The following is an 8,783-nucleotide window of genomic DNA, read 5'->3' as shown; positions in this document are numbered from 1 at the left end:
CACGAATGAGATGGATTGATGATGTGGAAGAAGACCTACAGATTCTAGGGGTTAGAAGATGGAGAGAAGTTGCCAGGAATCGACAGGAGTGGCGACTTCTTTGTGAGCAGGCCAAGATCCACAACGGATTGTCGAGCCACTTATGATGATGATGATAAGATAGCAAACTATAATCCACTTATTAAAGCAACATAAATGTTATTAACAATCTTGCTCTACTTTTATATAAAAAACTAACTTGAAAAAATAAAGAATAGGTAAAAAAGCAATGATAATCAAAACAAGTTATTTTAAATTAAGGAGATATCTACTTAATAAATACATTAATTTACCAAAATAAAGTAGTAGGAATATTTTTTTAGTAACCAGAATTTTGGTTTTTCAGGAAGAAATATTTGTAATTCTTTTTTGTGAAAAGATATTAGATGCTTCCTTAAACCTGAAGTGTTTCTGTTTTTCATTTTCATTTTAACCGTTCTATGTAGGCACAATTCAAACAGCAATTTGGGATGCATAAATTATTTCGAAAAACTCATCAAATTTGCTTTTAGGTCTTTTATATCTATAATTCCAACGCTTACTAGTCCGACTATTTTAAAACTATTTGAATCTTTGTCCCCCATGTCAAATTGTAAACTTGTCAAATGAAGTTTAGTGATGTCGAAAAAGTACCTACTACTATAAATGTCCGTTACTATTCAATACCCTAAGTATCTATTCGAGAATTATATATTATCGTTACTTCGTTATTCTAAATATTTCGGTATTTTGTTTACACAGTAAGCTACATTATCTGTTATTAATAAAGGTTTGAATAATATTATCGCGCTCTTTCAGCAAATTTGGTTTAACCGAATGATCTCATCGCACACTCAGCAGAAACAATTTTTAGTCTTAGGCCGATAAGATTTGTTTATTTGGATTCCTCCTAACTAAATTATAATGGAAAAAATTGAATTATTAAGAGGGGAGTGGGTGTCCGTAATAATAAGTGTTTTCGAAAAATTTCGATACGATATTACTGTCGACGTATCAATTGCAAGATTATTTTATGATTAGAAAGCGGCTATAAATCTGGACAATTAATTTCAGAGCGTAGAAGTCGTCTGCTGGAAAAGAATGTACAAAATATTTTATTTTTACATATGATCTCTGAGCACGTGTCAAATGTGTTGTTTTTAATGAATATTTTGATTGATGGTTTTGATGTATGTTTATGGTATTGTTCGTAATGCGCATAAGTCCAGTTTTTTAAATTTTTATTACATTTTTTTTGCGTCTCATAGAGTATTTAAGCATATACCCGAACTACAATACTCGCTAAAACGACACTCCGTCCTAACTGCAAGACGCAAGAGTCTCGCAGGCTTAGTCTTGTTCTTGCGTAAATCTTGCACGGTCAGTCTTGGTCTTGGTCTTGCTAAAATTAGGCGGTCTTGGTCTTGGTCTTGGTCTTGCGAAAACGCAAGAACAAGACCAAGGCTGCAAGACCAAGACCGATTTTGGGCAACACTAATTAACAGGCCATGTTGGGTCTATGGGACCAACATTTATTCCGATATGTACCGAGCCGTTGGTGTTTATTTAGTATTAAATAACCATAGGAATGGACTAACGAGGCCTACAAGCTATGTGCTGTATACAGAATTTGTGCCATTTATGGAATATGACAAATGTGGTCCCATATAAGTCAAAAACGTTATTTACAGCTTTGGGATAATATTTATTAATACAAACATGTTTTTCAACAACAGTAAAATCGAATAATGTAAAACAACCAATAAAAAAATGATTTAAGTTCTATGTAATTCATTAAAACAACCTCTAGATAGAAAAGGTTCCTTGTCACAGCTTTTGCAAAAGGTGTCTAGCTTTTTAGTTTTGTTCATAGCATACTGACGGATGTTTTGCTCACTATTTTTTTGTAGTAGTAGTTCTTGCAAATCTTCCTTCGTTGATATTTAAATCCGTCTGCCTTCTGTTCAAGCTAATGGTGATTATTTGACACTCTTCGTGGTACTGCGGTGGTTTCGTTATAAGTAACTAGATGTTTCACTATTTGTTTTTTTAAATCTGTCACCGCCATGTTATTTGTTACAAGCTTATATATTAAAAAAGTAACTGATGTAGTTAATAATAATTCAAACCCCACTTTTTTAAATCATTTTACGCTTTTCCTAAGGGGGTTGGAATACGCTCCCATTTGGTCAGATAAGTCTACCGCCGCTTTGCCTTTATTGTAATCTATTACCACCTTGGGTTTCATTTTAGTTTGTCGATTACGAGATACTTCGACCATTTCGTTGCCGTGTTTAGGAGAAAGCATGTAAATATTTCTTTTGTCTTTCCAGTTCGTAATGATCACTCTATCATCATTTTGCATGGAAGCAATCTGCCTTTTATTTAATTTTGCAGCTACTACTTCTTGGTATAAATATTTTCGATTTTTTCGAACAGTTTCTATCAATTGTGTAATCGACGGCCAACATTTTTTTTGATAGCGGTAAACTTGTATACTAATTGTCGGTTATCAGCGTGCTTCCTTGATGTAGTAAATCCTTCATAAGATACAGTACAATGCTTTCTGGTTCGTTAGAACTATTTTCTGTCCCTGTATCTTCTTCTTAAAGTGCCTATCCGTTCCGGATGTTGGCGATCATCACAGCTATCTTTACTTTGTTTATTGCAGCGCGGAACAGTTCAGTGGTAGTCGTGTTATACCACTTTCGTAAATTTTGAAGCCAGGAAATGCGTCTTCTTCCCGGTCCTCTCTTATCATTTACTTTCCCTTGGCGAATCAGCTGGAGATGGCCGTAACGTTCTGGATTTCTCATTACATGTCCTAGATATTCCAACTTTTTAGTTTTGACGGTCATGAGAATTTCACATTCTTTCCCCATTCTACGCATTACCTCCACATTAGTAACTCTGTCAACCCAGGATATACGTAAGATGTGCTTATAACATCACTTTTCGAAAGTTCGAGCCGATTCATAGATGCAACAGTCAGTGTCCATGCTTCCATTCCGTAGAGCAGAACTGTGAATATGTAGCAGTTCAATAGACGGCATTTTGTTTTTATTGATATGTCTCGACTGTTGAAAATCCCTGCGTATACTTTGAAATTGTAAGTATATCCAGATCTAGAACATGCTTTAAAAATTTTTACACCATGTTTGTATCTTTTTGACTTAATGTACTGTTTAAACTCCAAGCGTCCCTAAAGGGTATAAGGGTTTCATCGATGCAGACATTTTCTTCCGGCACGTATAAAGACTTAAAATTTGCAGTCAGAATATCGACAATCGGCTTTAACTTATACAGTTTATCACTTGTATCTGCCAATAAATTATCATTAAAGTGAAACATCCTTAACAGCATCTCAAATCGATTTCTAGACATTACATTCTTTGCAAAATTAATATGGAACATGTTATCGTTACTCCAATAGTCTGCGATTTTCGGCATTTTCACTAAACTCATCCAGGCAACCAGTCTTAAAAATTTTTCTAATTTCAATATTTGTCGTTGGAATCCAGTCATGTAAGCGAGAGCTTGGTGCTGCGTCTGCAGCCAGTACAGACGTGAGTTGCACATATATATTTGTTTGGTTACAAATCAGCTAATTACTCTGTCATCGACCACAGCAGTAAACCACTCGACCACATATTACTACATTAGACCACAAATAAAAAATAGGCCACTCGTTACTCATGTAATGAAAAAAAAAACGGTTATTCGAATAGCCGTGAGAATAAATAGGATGAAGTAACTCGCTCTAGAACAAGACAAGAGTAATGTACAGTTTTTTATTGGGCAATATTTCTCCAACCCTTGACGTAATACTAGAAAAAATTAACGAAACGAAGCATCTTTCGAATTTTTCTATGGGACCATTGAAAAAACTATTGCACAACGTGGGTTTTATATACAGCAAGTAGGGTAGAAATTCAATATTAATAGGAAAACGAAAAATAGTCGAATGAAGGCACCACTTTCTCAGGAAAATAACGAAACTAAGGAATCAAGTAGCCGATATCATAGGACGAATCGTGGGTGAATATGGAACTACCAATGGACAAGTATGGCAAGATACAACAATAAAAAATTAAACGACAGGTTCTTGTAAATGGACTTACCATAGGTTTAAAAACTACGAGCTGAACAAGACCAAGATTTTTTTTAGTCAAATATGAATTTTCTGAAGGTGCTGACATGACTTTCTTTGCCAAAAAAGGTGCTTAAGATTACCATGAAGAGATGGACAAATATATTTGAAAAATGGTTTGAAAACATGTTAATACCGAATCTCTAAAAAATAAAATACTGTGATTGTAAAATACTAAATTTTCCAAAACACGATTGGGTTAAATATCAAATTAAGAAGTGGTTTTATGTAAACGATATTATTTATTTTGAAGAATATTACTTAAAAAAAGATCTTCTTGAAACTGCTCATGTATTTAAGGTTGATCTGCACCCCCCAAAAGATAAACCCCAAATTCAAAAAATTTGAAAAAATTTGAGAAGGTATATGTGATGTCTAGAAGTATTTTGACAACGTTTAAACAAACTTCATGTTTTCGTTTTTGAAAAAACTCAAAAAAACTACTTTTTTCCAAGTATAAAGCGGGAAAACCAAACATAGGATTTTGTTAATTTTTTTACAGCATCAAGATATGATTATAAGAAATACTTATGAATTTTTTGAAAATTTTTGAATTTACAGTTTTGTTCCAATAGGAAAAAATAATATGTTTCGGCTTATAATAAAGTTACCGGTAAGAAACCGAAAAATTTTTTAATAACAACATATTTAAAACTGTAAAAGTAGAAAATATTTGCAACAAAAAGTTAAATATTTTTTCCTAAACATATGAAAAATCTCGTTAAACAAGAATTATGTCTTGAACTGCCGCCTTCAAATCGTAATGTAGGGAGATGGCTCCATCTGAAGCAATGGTAGTATTTATCATCGATAGATAGCATTACGTTCGGCTTCGAAACGCTTCAAGCAAAACGTCACACTAACATGGTTGCCATATCAATTACTTTGTACAACACTTTGGCAGATAACAACAAAATTTAATAGGAATGTTATCGGTTTGAACTTTGAACCGGTCATGCTGAAACTTACAGAGTTACAGAATAGTAGATACTGCAACTTTTATTTTGAAAGTAGGATATCATAAAATTTACACTCTATAAGTAATAAATCTATAAAAAACCTATTTAGTTTTAAAAACCTATTTAGGCGTTTTTGGTTAATTATTTTAGTATTTATAAAAATAGTGTTTCTTGCATAACCAGTATCGTACACAGAATTTGTCTGAGGGTGGGGGGGGTTTGAAATTTTTTTATGCTACCTCCATTTTGAGTCCCTAAAATTTGGGTTTTAGTTTAATTTAAAGTACTAAAGATAGCAGTGCCAAAGATTCAGGTATCTATTATCCTGCCTACCAACTAAAACCACCCTCTCTTACTTGTGTGCATTTGACTGTCGCACGTACCGTACTCCGAAAGTGGGGTGAAGACATTTTGGAACACTCACTTCTCTTATCTAAATCTTATCTATTGTTCTGAAACTATTTTCTTGTGGCTCTTAAAGTAATTACTATTTTAATGGGAATAAGCCAACTTGTAAATACAATTTATTTTGGAGACGGCTATCGCCGTATTCCCGTTCTTCTCCGCCAATTCTGCCGGTTTAAGGCATGCTCCTCCTCCAAACCTTTCGATTCCATCGCTCTTCTAATTCCTTCATTCCATGAGCGTCAAGTTCTACCTCTTTTTTTTCTTCCGGGGGGCATCCATTTGTGAAGTTTTTGGGGCCAACGTTCGTCAGGCATTCTCAATAGGTGTCCAAACCATTTTGAACCTCTTTTTTTCTATTCTGTCAATGACCGTTTCTGTAGCGTAGGTCTTCCTTTCCTGGTTTGATGTTCTAGCACTTCTTCTCAAATAATCCATTTCAACTGCTAACAATCTTCTCTTCAGGTCTGCATTGACAATTGTTTATACTTCAGAGCCATAACAAAGAACTGATTCGACCATGGTTTGCCCTATTCTTTTTTTGTTCCTTTTGGAAATGTTGCGATCCCATCATAAGGAGTTCAGACATCCTACAATTTTACGTCTCTGAGTAATTTGGTGTTTAATTTCGGTTTGTCCCAAGCCGTTTTTAGTAATGAGTGCAGTTAAATATTTAAATTTTTCCACTTGTTTGATTTCCACGTCCTCGTCGATCAACACTTCAAACCTTGCATCTGAATTGATAACTAAATATTCTGTTTTCTTCATGCTGACTTGTAACCCACATTTTACATATTCTCTGTATAGACGCTTTATCATAAATTCTAGATCATAAAAATCTTGAGCTAGGACGACTTGGTCATCGGCAAAGTTCAGGGAGAACAGTACGTCATTTCTTATGGGGATTCCCATTCCCAGGCAGTGGTTTTTCCAATTATGGAGGGCTGCCTCAATATATAAATTAAACAGTGAGTGTGACATTATGCATCCTTGTTTTAGTCCTTTAGTTACTTTTATTGGCTCTGATAGTCTATTTCCGATTTTTAGGTAAGTAGTGTTCTCCCTGTATACTTCTGTAATTATTCCTAAAAGGTATGGACTAATGTCGAGTTGTTGCCACAATTTAAGTCTTGGAACTGTATCATACGCCTTTTCTAGGTCGATGAAGGCTAGATGTACTTTGGTACCAACTACTATTCTTTTTTCTATTAATTGTTGGAGTATAAACAAGTTATTAGTGCAAGATCAAAGATCAAAGATTCAAACGTCAATAAACTTATTTTAACCTTCAATTGTGGCTTATTTCCATTAAAATAGTAATTAGATCTTATCTCTGTCGTTGGCTCGGTTGGTGTTTCTCTTCTTCTTCTTTCTTTTTAATGACTGCTCGGATGTAATTGTGAACACTATTCCATTCCTCCGTACTTCCTCCAGTCATCTTCACGATCATCTCTCTTACAGTCACAGGGTTCATACCTATTTCTTTCTCTGTTTGATGGGTGAACCTCTGCATGGGCGACATCTCAATGAGGTCAGTCAAGACCATGTCGACAATATAGCGTCGAACTATTGGCTGACGTCAGGAAAGATGTTCCCTGAAACAGAAGATTCACTACTAGCCATTCAGGATCAGGTTATACAAACCAAAAATTACCTGAAATATATCGTCAAAGACCCTCAGGTCCAGAATGACAAATGCCGATATGGATGTTAAGCTCAGGAAACCATCAAACATCTTACCGGGGCTGTCAGGCATTTGCTGCAACTGAATATAAGGAACGACACGACTCAGTAAGAAAGATCATTCATCAAGAGATAGCTATTTAACTGGGACTTCTTCAAACAAACCATCTTCCATATTATCAATACATTCCTGAGATTATACGTGACAATGACAACTACAAGCTATCCTGGGACCGCACTGTGCTCACAGAACAAACAGTGGCACATAATAGACCAGATCTCATACTAGTTAATAAACTAAAGAGACAAACAACAGTAATTGATGTGGCGATACCCAACAACCATAATCTTCGTGTTAAACAGAACGAAAAAATCGCCAAGTACAGGGATCTGGAAATTCAAATACGAAGACAGTGGAGAATGGAAAGTACCCAGATAATACCTATTATTCTCTCTACTACTGGAGTAATTCCAAAGAAACTCCTAGAAAACATAAAAAAGCTAGGTCTGAATGAACATCTCTACAAGACTATGCAGAAAGCTGTAGTACCCTCAACGTCCAGATGTGTACGAAAATTTTTGGGAGATACTCCAACATATCAAGCCACCTAGGGCTCGGTAACACGGAAAGAGTCCCACCAGAGCTCAATCCTTTTGATACCGTAGGTATCTGGGATGAGTCAATTTTCCCCTTAGATGGAGTGTGAGCCGTATGACTAAATCTGGGATACTAATACTCAAAAGCAAACTTAATTTCAAGCACATAGTAAAAGCAATAAACACATACGCAATACCATTTTTCACATACTCATTTGGCTTTATAAAATAGTCGAATACGGAAACTGAAGAACTAATTAGACCAAATAGAACCGTGATAACTAAATAGGCATCAACTACCCCAAATCGTACATCCAACGCATGACACTACCACGCACACAAGGTGAGAGAAGAACATCGTGTTTTGGAAATATCATTCACTACTTAAAGATAAAAAACAGCAAAAAACAAAGACAAAAATATATAGAGCAGCAATTAGACCAGTGATAGCATACGTAGCGAAAGTAATATGTCGTACGAAAATAGATATAAAGAAAATAAAAATATAAATAAAAAGTAAAATATAAAGAAAAAGTAAGAATTATTAAAAGCAAAATGATAAGAATAAACAGCCCAATAAAGCCCGAACAAGGAGAATATAGAAGACTAATGAAGCATGAAATAAGAAATAGAAATATAACCGAAGGGGAAGACATAGTAAAATTTATTAATCCACACAGACTGAGATGGTTTGGACACATACAAAGAAGAGAAAAAGACGCACTAATAAGGAAGATAACAAACCTGAAACCAGTAATAAACAGACCAAAAGAAAAACATGTTCGCATGTTTTAAATAACATTTTTGACGATTAACCATTTTTCATATAAATCCCACTAAAATATTAAATAATACCAGATAATTTAATTTTTAACTGTTCTATCAACAAAAATCTAATATATGATTGCATGTATAAATTTAGTGGTAATACGATATTCACAGATAGCGCCGCTAAGTACCTCTTTGTCGAT

Source organism: Diabrotica undecimpunctata, chromosome 5 (assembly GCF_040954645.1).
Source record: "Diabrotica undecimpunctata isolate CICGRU chromosome 5, icDiaUnde3, whole genome shotgun sequence".
NCBI classification, from domain to species: Eukaryota; Metazoa; Arthropoda; class Insecta; order Coleoptera; family Chrysomelidae; genus Diabrotica; species Diabrotica undecimpunctata.
This window is presented reverse-complemented; position numbering follows the sequence as displayed.